The 19,082-nt window shown below is 34.6% G+C and overlaps 1 long non-coding RNA gene across 1 annotated transcript; it reads left to right on the forward strand.

Annotated features, from left to right (window-relative positions):
• The first annotated feature begins 16,454 nt into the window (after positions 1-16,454).
• On the forward strand, positions 16,455-18,455 carry LOC148780802 (uncharacterized). Its single transcript, XR_016060528.1, has 2 exons — positions 16,455-17,384; positions 18,033-18,455. It is a non-coding gene; the product is annotated as an uncharacterized LOC148780802 (long non-coding RNA).
• The last annotated feature ends 627 nt before the right edge of the window (positions 18,456-19,082 follow it).

Here is a 19,082-nt window from a genome sequence, read left to right on the forward strand (position 1 = left end):
TCAGGACATTCCATAACCTCGAATATTTTTTCCCAATTGCATAATCCATCCCTCGGCTTCCAGTGGGTTTACAACACCCTTAAAAGAAGATGGGTTTAATTTCTTAAATTGTTCGATATTACTTCCACCATTTCCTGTAACTGACTGCCTGGGTGGATTGTTGTTTTCCATCTGATGTTGCATTAGAGTAACCATATTTTTCAAGGCTTTGTGAATTCCTTCCATATTAGCTTCAGCTATTCTGGATCTTGACCTTGTCCCGGTCTGTACACACAATAAATGTGATTTTAAGTACATTCTTTTTAAATTTCCATTCTTAAGAATTTTAAACCTATTGCTCTGATACCATAATTGTCACACCCCAAGAATTTACAATATCGTTATTTCTGAGATGTGACAGACAAAACATATATACATCTATTGATAGGACAAATTAACAGTGGCGAGGTCTTACAAAGTAACAAAAGAAAGCTAGCACAACAACAATATCTTCCAAGGTTGATCTTGACTAGCACTCAAAATGAATCCGCAGTTATCCTGAAAAAAATGTTTACCATAGTTTCATGAGTTTGGCTACTCAGTAAGTAATCATCATAATCCTAAAAATAATCATGATTGAAAGATATCAATATTTTCCAAAATGAGATCTATTAACAGAAATGCATCAACAGTTTCACTTTCAATAAATGCATAACTAAGTATAATCCGAGTAATTGAAATGCTTATAACACTTTTAACGGCAGTGCATAATTCAAAGGATTTCACAAAATACCCTACTGGCGTCCCAAGTAGGTCACCTATATACCCCATCAGCGTCCTGATGGGTCCACTTAATCCCTATCGGCGTCCCAGATAGATCCACTTAATCCCTGCAGGTCCACTTATACCTCACCGGCATACCGGATGAGTCCACTTAATCCCTACCGGTGTCCCAGATAGGTCCACTTATACCTCAACGGCGAACCGGATGAGTCCACTTGCATACTTAAATTATGCAATATCATGTACTCAACATATCACTGAAATCATTAATATGAATTTCACTTAAACCATTAATAACTGTCACTCTCTATGACATTTCAAAAATAACCAATCAAATATTTTGGGCTCAAATTTAGAAAGGTAGCAGTTTGTAAAGGCATTCTAGCATAATTGCCAATTTAATATGTATAGAAAAACTCTTATAGAAATTCAAGAATACGGAATTATCACAATTTATGGGATATCAATCCACAAATAAACATTTCACAACAATACTATAATCAATTGCAAAAATGTCAATTTTTAAATAATAAGGCAGTCATTTGCACATGAATTTTACAATGTCTAAATATTCAAAACAGTAGAAAGAAATATCACAATTTTACTAAAAGCAGAAATATCACATTTAGTTCTAACAATAGACAAGAAAAATAAATAAATTTATTTTTCTAATTTACAGTATTCAAAATTTCTAACATAGATAAAATATCACAATTTTTATTAAAACGATTATTTTTCAAGATAATGAGGTCACGTGCGCATAAAATTTATCGCGCCTAAAATTCATGATAATAAGCAGAAATAATTATTGTATTTTATTTTTAAAAAGAATGGATTATTTTTCGAGACAATGAGGTCACTTACACACAAAACTTATAAAATAAAGATCCTAGACGGAAATATCACTATTTATTAAAAACATACTATTTTTCAAGAAGACGATGTCAATTACCTAAAATATTTGAGAATGAGCTTCCGATAAGAATTTGGCTAGAGAGAGAGTGAAAACCCTAATCAAATCCATTACAGTTTTCCTGAACTTCTGTGATGAAGACACAGGAAAGAGCTTAACACCCCATCTCAACAAAGCTCTTATTGATTCCACCGCCTTTTTCTCACCCACACAACAACAATGGAGAAATGGGTTGAAAGAAATTCCCAATCTTTCTAGTTGGGACATGAAGAATTACAGGAATGAAGAGCTAGTGATTAGGGAACTTGTTAGGCATGTTTCAGTCAAGTTGGAGTCTATTGCATGTTGCTGCTCACCTTGTTGGGCTCTATTCTCAGATTGATGCACTAAATGTTTAGAGAGAGAGAAGGACGAATAAAAAGAAAACACCTTAATGCAAGGTGTTGATTAAAGGAGTGTTGCTGTAAAACTTTAAGGTGGTGGACCTAAAGTCCACTCAAGTAAAATTGAACCCTCAAATATATTAACAATAATATCTTTTATTTATTATTAATATAAAAGCAACAATATCCTAACAGTACATTAGTATTATTATGATTATTATCATTACTAATATATAATTATTATTTTATTTATTTATTTATTTTTATTTTTTTATTTTTTTTCTGTTAACAACATTAATATTATTAATATTATTATTATATATATATATTTTTGAAAATTTAGGATTGTTACAACCTTGATTTGATTGTTTACTGTTGCAACCTTATACAAACCACACGTGATGGTAATTGTCAATCAATAACATGCTATAATTGTTATGACATTATTTTCCATTTTATGTCTACACTGGACTACGTGCAGTTTACACGCAGTAGATTCTCAACCATCACATTTCTACTCTTCACTTGCTACTTAGTTGATATATGATGTCACAAACAGAGGGTTGAGGTGACAGTAGTTTACTGTTTTTGAACTGCATGCATAACTATGTATGATTAGGGCGTGAATGGCCAAGCTAGAGCAATGCATTGTTTAGTTTAAGCCAAACTGATTCTGCTGGCATGTTCCTTAAAACTTAGAGAGCTTGAATTGAGCTTCATTTGAGCATGGTGGATGTTATATATTATAGAGAAATTCTACAAAATCATTAAATGGGTCAAAAGATCCTTATTAATAGTAGATGTCAGAAGATTTGATTTTTAATTTTCATTTCACTTGTGCACTTCCTTAATATATCTTTTGAAAATTCTCAATTTACTCATGTTCATGGTTTGGAACTTAGGTGCGCTATAGTAATTTCACCCCACTTAAGGGCCTAACCAAATGTTAGAAGTACCCTGCTTGTTCGTGATGGTTCAGTAATTTGAATGAACATCAAGATGCATAGACATGAGAAAAAAATGGATTTTAAGTCTTGAAAATAGTACATTTTGTAATGCATTTTTGGACCGTCAATTTTCAAGTTTTCATAAATCTGTGGATCTACACTATTTTTTAATCTTTAAAATTTATAAATAAATATGAAAATATATTTTAAGGCCATCACAAAGATTTCCAGTAGTGAAACTACATTTCTCGATACTATTTGAAGGTAGGTTCTAATTTGATTGTTTAGAGCCTAGGCTCTTTACAAACAGTACCCTTTAAAAAATTATGGGTAGGGACCTTTCTTCCCCACTGAATTACCCAGGAAAAAAAAGATTTATTTAATTTAGGAAAATGGATTGCATGTTAACACCTTTGTTTACTGCATACTTGAAGCATCCATGCAGCGGTCCCTTGTTGATATCTAATGGCTAGAATAATGCTTGAACTATATGAAACCAAAATATGTATGGTATGTGCATGGTTACATATCCCTATTTTAAATACAAAAAAGTTGATATAATAAATCAAATTTACGCTATAAAAATCAGGTGCACCTCAAAAACCCACTGGAAAATGTTACTTGAGTGTTAGAAAACTCTTTAATTGGTTATCTTGACTTTAAGGCTCATGGGTATGAAAAAAAAAAAAAAAACCTTAAAAGTTTTATATTTTATAATTAATTATTTGAACTTCTATTTTCAAGATTTTCAAGTACTTAAAAATATGGTCGATCGCATGTTTTGAAGCTTCAACTTTCATTATTAAGGGGTTTAAATGAATTTTCAAAAGTTGACCCCAATTAGTTAAAAAAAGTTATGATGACGATGAAATAGATTTTCATAGCAGCATAAAGGCACAATTTATTTTGATTGTTTAGAGTAGACGTTTCATACAAACTACACCTTTTAAATACAATGGTAAGGGCTGAAATTGCAGCATCACTAATTACAAAAGTTCGAGGAATTAAGTGCCTCGTAGTACTACAACGTGCATGCTTCATGATTGATAAAATTAAGGCCAAAACACCAATGAGAAATGTCACCACCAGAAAAAAATACCTCAAACCAACAATAAAAGGTTCGAACTACAATAACTGAAGCATAACCGTATGTTTAAAGAGCCAAGAAGCCAAAGGTTGCAAAAGAAATGTGAAGATTCATATTGTTAGTTGTATCGACCTGATGAGGTGTGATTTGTAGCTCATTTTGGTTTAGCCTAGAAGGAGAAGTGAATTAGTTTGTTGACCTCAGCCGAAATATGTTAAAGTTTCAATTTTCGATGTCACCCTATTCTTGGAAATTCAGCAGCACCTCTCCTTATTTGGGGTTAGTCTCAAAAGAAAATACCAAAACACTCCTAATACTAGTAGAATCCTTGTAGGAATTAGAATAGGTTTTTGAAGTTATATCTGACAATAAAGACGCTCTTAGTACCAGTTTAATTCCCGTAGGAATTAGATCAGGTTTCAAAAGTTATACAGATATCTGAGATTTGGAGGCAGGTGAGGAGGCCACTTTTTTTTTTTTTGACAAAAGTTACTGCTTTTATTGATAACTGCAAAAAGGAAATTACATCATTATAAACAACAAGAGACGGTAGAGAAGCTCCACACTCTGCCAACAAATCAGCCACAGTATTAACTTCGCGATAAACATGAGAGAAAGAGACCGAAACAATAACTGCAATATCTATAATTTGTAATCATAGAGGACGTAGCTCCCATGGAACTCTCTAAACCTTATTGCACCATCTAATCCAATGCAAGGAGTCCCCTTCAATCAAACAACTATTACCAAGATCTCTACTGATGAAAAGCTTTAATCCACTAAGGAAAGCACTCAATTCTGCGTAGTTAGCGGTTGCATTATCTATCAGACCTGCATAGGTGAATATAATATTACCAAAGCAATCGCGCATCACACCCCTAATCCCAACTAATCCAAGGCTACGAATGAGCTCCCATCGAAATTCAGCTTTAAACTTCTTAAGCAAGGAGTAGTCCAAATACATCTCAGTTTAGTACTGCCAACACCAAGAGAGAATAGATTATTTAAATTAACCAAAACATCTACCTGAGATATGCCTCATCCCTCCTTAGTAACTGATAGCCACGACCAGATAGAAAGTTGGATGAGATGAATTAATCTATCAAAAGGAATAGAAATCCCTTCAAACGTCCTCCTATTCCTTTCCTTCCTCCTATTCCTTTCCTTCCAGATCTCCCATAGGATCACGCCTCTTGCTAGCTTCCAAACTCCTCTACCCGTCTTAAGCAGATAAGGTAAGGCTAAATGTGAAACAATCCTTGCCACGTTTTGAGGAAGCACCATCTTTATCCCTAAAATACCAAACAATCAATATCAAATTCTCAATGTAAACGAGCAATGAATAAATAAATGTACACCATTCTCTCCATCTGCCTTCCACATCAAACATACATTTGGGAGAATTTTACCCCTTTTGATCAAGTTATTGATAGTCAAAACTTTATCATGCACAGCCAACCAAATAAAAACTTGAACTTTATGAGGAATCGGCCATTTTCATATTTAAGCAATTTGTGCACAAGACCACCTCCAACGATCAAGAGAGAAAAAGTAATGCTCATTTCCAATCCAAGTCCCATATCCAGGGGCATTTATGAAGCTAGTACGTATTCATTAGTGGCTTGATTATTATTGCTATTGTAAGTTGAGCATTACAGGGACATTAGAAATACACCTTATAATTATAGAGGATTCTAGTAGTTTGTGTTACTATGTTTTTTTCAAGGCATCAATAGATATTTGATACAATGTTTTAAAGTGTCACTTTCAATAGAAGTTTAAATATTTACCACACCAATGTGAAAACTTTTTTTTTTTTGGTGGTTTTTGTGCCTGTATATTGAGAATACAATTCAATAATTTGGAAAGATTTTGATGTGGTTGAATCCGTCGAGTGAAAACACCAGAGATACTATTGCATATCCTAATTATACCCGATAGGGGGTGATCAACACTTTGAACCTAATGGTTTCCGTTTAGTTTTCTTCCGTAAAATTTGGAACTTGGTTAAAGGGGAATTACTAGAGTTGGTTAGAGGCTTCATGATTAAATGAAATATTTATAAGGGGGTGAATTCTACCTTTTTGACTTTGATCCCTAAGAAATCAGTGATATTTGAAATCGCAGTTATTAGACTGATATGCTTACTCACGAGCCTTTATAAAATAATTGCTAAAGTGCTGGCAGAGCATCTGAAAGTTGTCATTCTTTTCGTCATTTCTAGTACGCAGTTAGCATTTATTCAGGATCGCCAAATTACTGATAATGTGCTAGTATCGCAAGAATGTATCTATTTTAAAGTGATGAGTAAAAGACCTGGAGTTATGCTGAAGTTAGATAAGGAAAATGCATATGACAAAGTGGAATAGGAAGCGCTGTTAGAAATTTTGAAGATCATGAGGTTTGGAGATAGTGTTGGAGGAGTTGGATTTTTTAATGTCTATCCGCCACTCATTTTTTGGTGTTATTTAAAGGGAGTCCCATTAGTTTTTTCAATGCCTCTAGAGACTTCGTCAAGGGGATCCTCTTTCTCCCTTCTTATTTATCATCTATATTGGATGCTTCAGCTTGATGTTGAGTAAGGTGTAAAGTTTGAGTTATTTCTCGGGTTTTAATATCTCAGACTCAAGTATTACTATTTCAAATCTGCAATTTATAGATGATACACTTTTTTTTTTTTTTTTTTAGTTTCTTTAAGTAAAAAATATTGCTAGATTTTTTGAATGTTGCGAGATTACCTTGGGCCTGAAAGTTAATTTTCATAAGTCTTCCATGATTGGTATTAATTGCTCACATGCCGTGGTAGATAACTTGGCAAATGCTATGGGGTGTAAAGTTGGTTCTTTCCCTGTTACCTATCTTAGCTTGCCTATTTCATATTCAAGGCTTTCCATTGCTGTCTGAGATATAGTGCTCAAAAGTGTCCAAGTTAAACTAGATCTATGGAAGCCGAAATACTTGTTGCTGGGAGAGAGAGTGATATTATTGAGATCTTGTTTGGCCAAAATTCCTGTCTATCAGATATTGTTGATAAATATACTTGCATCGATCGCAAAAAAAAATTGAAAACATGATGAGGGCTTTTCTCTGGGGTTCTTGTGGAGAGGGAAAAAAACTTCATTTGTTAAGATGGAACAAAGTTTGCACCCCAAAAAGGGAAGGAGGTTTCGATATTCAAAAATCAGAACATTTAACCAAGCTTTGATGTGCAAATGGTGGTGGTCTAGTCTCCATATGAAGGATAAGCTTTCGTTCCAAGTTTTATATTGCAAATATGGTATGGACAGACATGAACTTTGGCTTAGGGGAGAAAGGGAAAATAATACTTCTCCTATATGGGGAGCTATCTTTAACTGTAGGCCTATGATTTTGGGTTATTTTAGATGGAATTTAGGTTGTGGTGATCAAGTTTCCTTTTGGCACCATAAGTGGCTAGGGGATTATCCATTGAAGTCAGTTTTTCTTGAGTTGTTTGGGACTGTGACTAGGCCTAATTTAAAGGTGTGTGAGGCAGTAGAAAGAAGGGGTCAACCTTTTTCGTAGAATATTTTTTGGCTTATAGTCGGTTGAATAATGTGTTATTATCTTAATTGTGTGCACTGTTGGAGATACTGGATAAGGCCTATATATCGTCGAATGTAGAGGATGAGATAATTTAGAAAATTGAAAGTGATAGTGTTTTCTTTGTCAAATCATGTATATGAGAGAGAGAGAGAGTAACCCCTTCAAGAGAGCAATGTACATACAAAAGATAAAAAAAAAATGGTGATAGGCATGAGCATGATGCCTGTCAAAAAGGATTGTCTACGAAAAGACCATTTATCTTTTGTACAAAGAAGTCATAATTACTCTGATTCTTTAAATTTTAAAATAGGTAGTTATACAAGTGTTATTGAATAGACACAAAATTAAAAAAAAAAAATTCAAATGTTATGACTCACCCGGAACCATCGAATTTGACATCTAATATATGGAAGTGGACTTTTTGTACAAAAAGATAAATAGTATCTTGGGAAAATTGCTAAAAACCCCCTAAAATGTATTCTATAGACACTCTACCCCCACCCCAAAATTTTCTCATTTCTTTTTATAAAAAACCAACTTTTATAACTAAAACCCCCCGAACCTAAAAAACATAAAAATTAAGATAAAATTACCCCTCTTTTTTAATTTACCTTTTTTTTTACCTTTACACTACACCCTTGCGTTTTTTACCTTCGCTCCATTCCTTCTCCTTCCCTTTCGAAATTTCCCCTTTCTTCTCCTATATCAGCGTATTTCCCTTTTTTCTCTCCACCATTTTCCCTTACGCCCTTTTCCATTCTTTCTCCTTCCTCAGAGTATTCCCATTTCCAGCTCCACGATTTTTTTCCCTTTCATTTCTCTCTCTTCAAAGGTGAGTTCTTGTCTCCCTCTTTTTCTACAGGGCCCAGTCTCTCTCTCTCTCTCTCTCTCTCTCTCTCTCTCTCTCTCTCTCTCTCTACTTTTATCCCTACTTTTTGTCTGTATTAAAGTCAAAACTCTACTTCTCTCTCAATTTCTCTTTTTACAAAGGCCCCACTCACTCACTCGCTCCCACCAAGTATCACGCTATGTTTTCTCTTTCTACAATCAAAAGTCCCACAACTTTATCACAATCTCTACGAAGGTTTTTCTCTCCCCCACGAATGTCCCACAACTCTCTACGAAGGTTCCACAAAGCATTGATCTCATCACAGACCGAGCTCAATTTTTGAGGACCAGGTATGAAAGAATAGTTCAATTAAATATTTAAAAACATTTTTGAGAATGCTATTTATGTTGTAACTTCAACTTTGTGGTTAAACATTGGCATGAAAACCTTTTCTTTAATCATATGAAGTAAAAATGTGAATCAAAAGCTTGTTGATTACTTGAAATTTAGGGAAAATTAAATTTATGTTGTTTTTTATCAAAAAGTGGAAGAAAACATATCCCTAAAATCTGCTGTTGGGTTTTTAATTAGCCACATTGGCTGTATTTAATTTGTCATTGACAAATGAAAGAATGGATAGGTGATTCGTAAGATGTATTGATTTTTTTATTCTTAATTTGTTATAATAAATAGCAGACATAAATCAGGTGTATGTAGTAAAAGAATGGATAGGTAATTTGTTTTTGGCTCTGAATTTGTCTGCCATTTATCATTATGCATTTTCAGTATTTCCGCTGGGGTAGGTCACTTGAATTCAATTGTTTGATTCTAGGTTCAAAGATGTAGTATTTGATTATATCTACTTACCCCACAAAAATGGTTAGTTAATTTGTTTAATTTCATCGAAACCAAATTGGTTACTATACAAGGTCCTATTTTCTGATTTTATCAAAGGTGTAGTGGAATCTTTAGTAATTTTGGTGTTTGTCTCTTCAATTGCTAATGTGGCTTTAGCCGTCATTGAAAAACTAATGGAAAAATTTGTGTCTATATTCACTAATTCTCTTGGAGTTTAAATGAGTGTTATTTCTTTTGTAATTCTTTGGGATGACTAGTTGTCTAAATGAAGGCAACCAACGGCTTTCACATAAGATTTTGAAAGCTTCTGGTTCAGTACCACCTTAAATCACTAGCTTTCTTCCAATTATGAAATTAAGTGTCCTATTGCTAACAATCAATGTTGCCATTGATATCTGATTATCTTGTTATACTTTGTAATTTTTACCATATCAGCATGCTTCACTGCACGAAACATGTCAAATCCCCAACTTTCCATCATTTAGGGGAACCCAGCCTACTCAATAGCTTTGCTCTTTGGTTGGCTAGTATATGTAGATCAATCTCTCTAAGTGATAACAGCTAAATTCAGTTCCCCAACATCTATTCATTGTAGAATTTCTTAAGAAATCTCTTAAGAAAATTTGCAAGGCTCTTGTTAAAATATAATTTGTTATTAAAAGACAATAAGCATATGGCAAGTTCAAGGCTAGTATTTAAGATGTTGTATATGAAAGCTACTACAAATATTTTGCAGAACAGAATAAAATGGGTGATAGTAGATTAATTTATTGTATTTTCAGTGGTGAACTCCGAACACGTGTCGATGGGACTTTAGATTATATTGAGGGTGATGCATTTATCTTTTTCACTGACTGTAGAACTAAGTTAGATGACATTCGAAAATACTTAACAGAGCGTTTCTCACTTGACATGCACTTGACATCACTGAGGTATTTTGTCTTGGGAAATAAGAGATTTATGGTGAACCTATTCATTGACGATAATAATGTTAGTCTCAATTGACAGTGTTTAATGCAAAGACCCATTAACGATGTTGTGTTATATTATTGTTGTAGGTGAAGTGGCAACCATATGAGGACTTCGGCCCATTAGATACACTCTGTAAAGAAAACGCATTGTGTCAATCATATCTGATGAGTTTCCACGTTGCAGAGTACTATATGTCGATCGTGTGTTGCGGTAATTTGGGAAGATGCAAGTAATTCCTGTTGGGCCACTCAAGTGGGAGAGGAGGGAGAAGGTTGGTCTACACCCCACTCATTGGATTGACGAGTTGGCTAACGAGATAAGCGACTGGTGGCAACGAGAACGCAATATTGTCAAGGCAACTGCGGATAAATATGGTAGAAGGCTTACTAAAGATTATATGGCCTGGTACAACATGTTCACTCATTAATATAGAAATACTCCAATGTGCCCGCCCTCCCCCCCCCCCCCCCCCTCAGTCGCAATCAAATGTGGCCCCCCTCGCAGACCATGACAACGAGAGGAGAATGGTATATTATATATTATTTTTATTGACTTAAAATAATTATCTATTCAAATCAGTTATTTATATTGTTTTCTATTGTCTACTTACAACGATTAACCTGTATAGGGATGTTACAAGTTGCACTTCATGCTGAAGTATTAGCAGGGGAGTCCATAAATTATATATAGGCGACCCACAATTTGTTATTGCAGCACACTCCTGTAGAGAATATCGAGGAGATTGTGAGGGAGATGGTGGAAGCGAGGGCGAAGAGAGAGATGGTAGAGATAACGAAAGTGAAAGCGATGAGGAAGAAAGTGCAGATGAGGAAAGCAAAACTGAGGAGGAAGATGGTGGAGATGAGGAAAGAGAGATTGAGGATGCAGATGGTGGAGATGAGGAAAGAGAGAGCGAAACTAATGAGGAAAATGAGAGGAGAACAAAGAGCATAAATGACAAGGACAAGGGTATTGCAAGTTGGCCCAAAAAGTGGTTGAGGCCAAGAAAGTGAATATCATGTATTTTTCATTTTGACATGTAATTTTTAGATGATACCTGAAAATGTAAATTGAAAAGGTTATGAGCCTTTTTTTGAGACATATGTAAAGTTCGTTTTCTTTTTTTGAGACATATGTTAAGTTATTTTTGTACAATTGAAGTTACTATATCATAGTAGCCAGTTAATGAAATGTTCATTCTTTTTGTTGTTGTTATGTTAATAGAAGCAAATGAAATACGCAAACAGCTCAATGTATTGTCTATCAATGTAGTTCCTATGAGCTTGTTCCCTGTTTTGTGAAGTTTTGATATGTTCTCTGTCCGATTGTTGTTGATCTCAATGTCTTGTTAATCTGTGTAGGTGTGTTTATTACATTAATGATCTCAATACATAAGTTGATCTCTTTAGTCTGGTTTTAATGATGCTGATTAGAACCACTCTTACATAGTTTGAATTTGCATGATCAATTGAATGGAGGAATAATATGTGCAAAGTTTGGATTGATTGGGATGAAAATGAACAGTTGGGTGATTCACACATTTATTGGTTTTTTTAGAATAGTGGAGTTATTAACATTACTTTAGTTTAGTGAGATGTATTTACTCGTAGAGGAATTTTGTAGTTTGCATCAATTACTGTGATGGGATAGGTAACAGCATAGAGATTTACATAGTTCTGGTTTAGTGAGACGTACCAAATAGTTGGAAATTGTGGGTTTGCATAAGTTACTGAGAGGATAAACACTACTCTTCGCATATTAATTTGATTTTCCTAGTGTCTATCTTGAATGATATGTTCTAGTCATTTTTCAATATTTGTGGTTTTAGTGAGATTAACTGAATAGTATGTGATTTTTTAGTGTTACTTAAATTGCTGAGACATAACTGAATAAAGTAGTGAGAAACTATTGTGTTAATTTGGTTTTTCAAATGTCTGATTTTTATAACACTAGTTATAACTACTCTTAGATGGTTGTGGTTTCTTGATGAACTAACAATGGGTACATTTGAGTTTTGCTTGACTCATTGAGATAGGAGATCGATCAAAAGTGGATAAATATTTTTTGAATTAATTTGGTTTCCAAATTTGGGTATTATTGTATTATTACACTAGTTAGAATTCTCCTTTGCATGTTTGTGCATATGTTCGTGATGCTATAAAGAAACTTCAGGTTGCAAAGGAGTACCAGGCAATTCATGGAGGCACTCCGGCACTTCATGAAGGCGCTCCGGCAGTTCATGTAGAGCGCTCTGGCACTTCATGAAGGTAGTCCGGCGATTTCATTCATGGGCACTCCAGCACTTCATGAAGGCAGTCCCAAGATATGTTCTTGGATTAATGGGCACTCCGACACTTCATGACGGCAATTCGACGATATGTTCTTAGATTCATAGCCACTCTGACACTTCATGAAGGCAGTCCTCCGGTGATATGTTCCTAGATTCATGGGCACTCCGGCACTTCATAAAGGCAACGCGGTGATTTCATTCTTTGATTTATGGGCACTTCGGAACTTCATGAAGGCAATATGGCGATATATTCCTGGATTCATGAGCACTCCGGCACTTCATGAAGGCAGTCTGGCGATTTTATTCATGGATTTATGGGCACTCCGACACTTCATGAAGGTTGTCCGGCGTTATGTTCCTGGATAGATGGACACTTCGGCACTTCATGAAGGCAGTCCAGCGATATGGTTCCTGGATTCATGGCACGCCGGCACTTCATAAAGGCAGTCCGACGATTTCATTCATGGATTTATGGGCACTTCGGCACTTCACGAAGGTCGTCCGGCGATATGTTCCTGGATTCATGGGCACTCCGGCACTTCATGAAGGCAGTTCGGCGATATGGTTCCTGGATTCATGGGCAGTTCAGCACTCTATGAAGGCAGTCCGGCGATATGGCTCCTGGATTCATAGGCACTCCGGTAGAGTTCCAGCGGCAGTCCAACGGTATTCACTATGGCTAAGGTCAGCTCAACTTTAGTTTTGAGCAGTCCAGCAATATCATCGAACAGTCCGACATTTCACTGTCTTAGTCCGGTGATTCCTTACTAAGATCGTCGGTCTAGCTTTTGTGAGCATCGATTTGACGATGTCATTGGTCATTCCGACATTTTGTGGGAGCGGTCCGACGATTTGAATTAGCAATCAGGTGGCGTCAGTCCGGCGTTAGTAATCTACGGCCTGGCGTATCACTGTCTAACTAAGCAGTCTAGTATTGCAGAAATGCAGTCCAGCATATGTCATAAGTTCGGCAAATAAAAACCGCGGTTCGGCAAAAGTATTATTGGAGTCCGTCCAAATAATTTTTTCATACGGTGAAAGTACGAGAAGGGGTATTTTCATCAAAACATTACAACTTTTTTAGTTAGGAGGGTTTTAGTTATAAAAGTTTGCTTTTTATAAAAAAAAGTGAAAAACTTTTGGGGTGTGGTAGAGTATCTATAAAATACATTTTAGAAGGTCATCAACAATTTATCCAGTTTCTTTATAGACGATCACTACAAAAAAGTGAAGCATAACATATCATTAATGACGGTCACATTATCAATGATGTGTCAAAAGGACAATTGATAAACGTCTAGAGATATCACATGTTAGAGTGGCTGTTAAATGAAGGGCGCCTAATGCTTTTGAGTGTAAAACTTGGTGGGTACATGAAAAACGTTTTTCAAACCATAATGGTCCCACATGACCACAGAAATTGAATTAGTCCCTCAATAAAATAATTTGTTTTAAGACAACAAACAAATAAAATAAAAATAAAAAATATTTTGAGATTTTTCTCTCTTAGAGCATATCTAAAAAATTTAATTAGAAAAGGTTGTTTTGATGCTCAAATATCCTCATATTAATCATCTCGACATCAAGATGCATGGACATGACAAAAAAAATGGATTTCAAATTTTGGGAATAGTGTATTTGGTAACGCATTCTTGAACCGTCAATTTTCAAGATTTTCGAGTTTTCATAAATCTGTCGACCTACACTATTTTGGACCTTTAGATTTTATAAATAGAGATGAAAATATATTTTAAAACTATCACAAAGATTTCCAGTATTGAAGCTACCATTTCTACAAATGAGTCTTAGGACTCATAGAAACTGCGTCCTCAGTGTAATGCCTAATGAAAAGCAAAAAAAGAGTCAGTGGTCTTGCAAGAGCAAGTGTATAGTTGATCCCATGGCAAAGGGTACTTGTTCAGCTTGAAACTCAAATAATCTTATTAATAAAGATCAGTTTTTCTATTAAGTATTTGTTTTTTGTCTAACCCTCTGACTCACCTATTCACGTGTGTCCTTCCTCCATTTTCCATCATGGAGATAGATTTTGAATAAGGTGCGGTTTGTATAGAGCCGAGGTTCTTAACAATCAAAATGAAGCGCACTTTCAAATAGTATCGAGAAATGTGGTTTCAATACTGAAAATATTTGTAATACCCTTCAAGTATATTTTCATCTCTATTTATAAAATTTAAAGCTTAAAAAATAACGTAGATCGAGCGGATCTATGAGAATTTGAAAATTGATGGTCCAAAAATACATTACAATATGCACTATTTTCAAAACTTGAAATCCTTTTTTTTTTTTTGTCATGTCCATGCATCTTTAGGTCGAGATAATTAATTTGAATATATTTTTGTAGGTAATTACAATTTGAGGATATTTGGACATCAAAACAACCTCTTTTAGTGAAATTTTTGAGGTGTGCTCTAATTTAATTGTTTAGAGCGTCACATTTATATAAACTTTTTCCTTCCGTTAGACTCCCATTTGTTTTGTTGTCCATCTCAAAGACAGATCTATGATGACGCATACAATACTTTCTCTTCTACTAAAAATTGGAAAAAGTTTATATAATATTGCAACCTTATTATGTCGAATTATATATGTACCTCAAAAATCCATCGGAAAAGGTTGTTTTAATGTTGGAAAAGCCCTCTCTACTTGATCATCGAGATGTATGAATATAAAAAATAAAATAGATTTTGAGTCTCAAAAATAGTGCATATTACAACATATTATCTAGACCGTCCATTTTCAAGATTTTCGTATATTTATAGATCTACTTGATTTTAACCGTATTTGGATTTTAAAATTTTATAATTAGATATGTAAATAGATTTTCATATAATCTTAAAAAAAATTTTACGCCAAATTTATATGTTATGATAAAATTTGGAGGTGCACCTTAATTGGATTGTTTAAGGTCGGAAAGAAACTACACCCCTAAAACAAAAAAAATAGTCCCAATCAGTATGATTTGAAACATACAAATAGTCCCAAGCAATTTCCACCCAGTGATTGGCTCTAGACCGTCATTTAATGGATGATGGCTAGTTTTCGAAAAGTTGGCTCGGGCTGACTACTAGGCCCATGCCCTAGTCGAATACTCGCTTGAGCCCGAATGACTCAGCCTGAGTAGGGGCAAATACGGTAGCAACTAAAAATTATTAAAAAAGAATTATATACAAAAATGAAAATTAAAAAATAGGAAAAATATATTCAAAGTAAAATTTAACAAAACAAAACTAATTTTAGTTAAAAAAGTAGCAAAAAATAGATATTAAAAAATGAGTTTGTGACTGAGGGTATTTTCATTTCTAAAAAAGATGGAAAAATGTAACAATAAGTATTCTTGACCAAAATACTTCCCAATCTTTGTCAAAATTATAGAAAATATAAATAAACATGTCACAAATATATTTTTTATTTTTTGGTATTTTTATAATTTTTTTTATTTTATTTATTTTTAGATCTTCGAGTTGAACCACCAACTCAAGCTCGGCAAGGGGTCGAGCCCAAATAACTCGGACGAGTCGAAATGACTCGACCAACTTTATGAACACTGAAGAACTTGTGATTTTTTTTTTTTTTTCTAAGTGTTATTATTTTTAACTTTTTTTCAGAACTGCAATTTTTTATTTTTGGGATTGTGTACCACAAGATGATTTATTTTTTGAACAACAAGATTACAATTACAGCAGATGAAAGTGTATAGCAATTTTTATTTTTGATTTTGTATTCAAACAAATACGCATCTTTAATCATCCAATTTCAAATATAACAATCACTAATGATTGTGACGTCCTTGATATCACACGTAAATGGTCTCTCTCTCTCTCTATAAACAACTCAAGCCCACAACCAAACAAACGACACCCCATTCCGCCTCTGGACAATCACCCATCCAATCCCCTGTTTCTCTCTCTACAAACCCCATCTAAGACTCCATCTTTCTTTCTCCAGAATGTAAGTCTTCCTCTTAACCAAAAGTCTAGCCAGCCATGGACACAAATTGATCAGCCTCCTCTTTTCCCAAAGGTCCATCACTCGGCCTTATAAAAACGAGAGTAGCTCCTTTAAAACCCATACCATTAGGAAGCTCTATATACGGAGCGTATGAGAGCTTCATGCTCAAACCTTGGACTTGGGTTCTATTAGCACTTGCAGAGGCTAAAATGGGTTTCACTCAATTGCCCTGACTTTATAGAAAGTACCCTTTTGATTATCACAATAGTCTCTCCAAGCCTGGGTGCTCTGAAATTATTTGTCGACGAACAAAATGCCTAGCTGAACCAGCAATTAATGAGCTAATGGTCCAAACCACCCTAAGTTTAAGCAGCTCTCCAGACTAGTCCTAAATTCAGAGCCAATGGTTTGATGACACTGGAAGCCCCTAAATCATGCAGCTCTCCAAGCTGGTCCCAAATTCAACTCTCCATTTGAGGAGAACCCCATCTCCAAACCCTAGCTCGTCATTAAGGAGTTGGATTTTTAGGGTCCTGATGCTTGAGAAGCTCTTCACAACCTCAACTGGAGAATGGTGGGTGACTTCTTAAACCCTAATCTTTTGGGGCGTTACAAGCTTATGAACGGCTTCCAGGGACTTACCAAATTAGCCCATCACCAGTTTGAGGAGATGAGAGAGAATGCCTCAGGTTCTAGGGTTTATTGGATCTTCATCATCAGTGATTACACAGTCTACTTTGATCAAAATATCTTCAAGCATGGGGAAGAGAGAAAAACTCTTTGGAAACAGAGAGGCACAGGAAAAGAAGGGTGGTTTTTTGCTTAACCGTAATATTTTCAATTATTGTGAGATATAGAAGTTAAAAATAAGATAAATAAATAAATAATAATAATAATTATTGTCAATATATATATTTTTTAATAAAATCTAAAAAAATCTCGAACTTTCCAAAATTTCATTTATATCTTTTTTAAAAAATTTTTACTCTTTTTAGATAAAAATACCCTTCATTATAGTTTTTTTACCGCAAAAAACATTAGGGTAATTTAAATACTATAATGTATGTTACGATAATTTAAATATCGTGACTAGTAGAAAAGTCTATACTATAATTTATATGTCATAATTTTTATGATATTTTATAAGATAATTTAAATGTCGTAAAGAACATTAGAGTACATTGTAATATATAAATATATTCTTTACGTCATTCTTATTAGGTTGAAAAGCTTCAAATCGAAGTTAACATGCGGTCTACCTCTCTCCTCCTGCATTAAGCAATGTAATTGGTTTTCTCAATGGTTTATTTAAATGACAAGATTTCCTCTCCACATAAGTCTTTTTCCATGTGAAATCCAAGGGATTTTAATATGGGATCACTCTCTCTCTCTAATAAACATATTGAATTTGCCATTTTTGAGTGGCATTCTGAATATGGTCAATGTTGTGTCGCATAGGTGTGAGGGGGAAGAGAGTGGAGCATTGGTTGGAAGAGAGAGAAGGGAGGAGCAGAGGAGAGAGTGACGATATCATTTTGAGCCAGATGTAAGATAAATATTTTTTGTATGCAATTAGTGAGAGAAAGATGGATGTTCTGATGAGGAATTGAGATAAGAGAAAGGGGGCAAGAAGGAGACAGAAGTTTAGAGAGAGACTGTGATTTGAAGAGATGTGTTTTGTTAGATTTATGGAAGAGGGGGAGAGAGAGAGACTGCGAAGCTACCAGTTTTGAAGATGAAGCAAGTCTTCCTACTGTGATTTTCATGGATCACTCATCTGCTTTTTCTAAGTAGGTGAGCAAATCTACACATTACGGTATTTAAATTATCATAATGTACATTGCGGTATTTAAATTATTGTAATGTTCTTTACAGTAAAAACGCTACCGTGAAGGGTATTTTTATCCAAAAAAGCCGAAAATTGGAAGAAAAAGTATAAGTGAGGTTTTGAAAAGTTGGTTTTTTTCAATTTTATTAAAATATAAGTATATTAACGATAATTATCCAAAAAAAACTAAAATCATAACAATAAAGAAATAAAAACAATAAAAAAAAAATCCAAAATTATAAATAGCCCAAGATCATAAATCATTTGGTTTTCAGTCCCACAGCTCGAATGAGGCATTTCTTTGTGATCAATAAAGTCAAGATGTACACACCAAATCGAGAGCGAAACAGACAATTGAATAATTAATTGGTGAAAAAATTAGCACTCCAAGGGTCCTTGAAAAAATGCTAGCTCGAACCAGAATCAGCCTGCCTGAGATGGGCGGGTGGCTGGTCCTGCTCTGTGACCCCCGATATCATCCTATTCTACCCTTTTTTTTGTCTCTTTTGTTGCACATTTCTCTATTCCAAATCGGCAGATTTGGCCGATCCAAATATATACATACACTGGAGGGACAGGATCTCAACTACCAAAAAATTGAGGCACCAAAATGAAGAATTTGATACTCCTTCAGCTAAATACGTTGTCCTTCTGAGGACTTGGGCTCTCCAGGTGAGTGG

The sequence above is a fragment of the Amborella trichopoda genome, chromosome 8, assembly GCF_054954075.1.
Source record: "Amborella trichopoda isolate Santa Cruz 75 chromosome 8, AtrichopodaSantaCruz75HAP2 v2.0, whole genome shotgun sequence".
Lineage (NCBI taxonomy): Eukaryota > Viridiplantae > Streptophyta > Magnoliopsida > Amborellales > Amborellaceae > Amborella > Amborella trichopoda.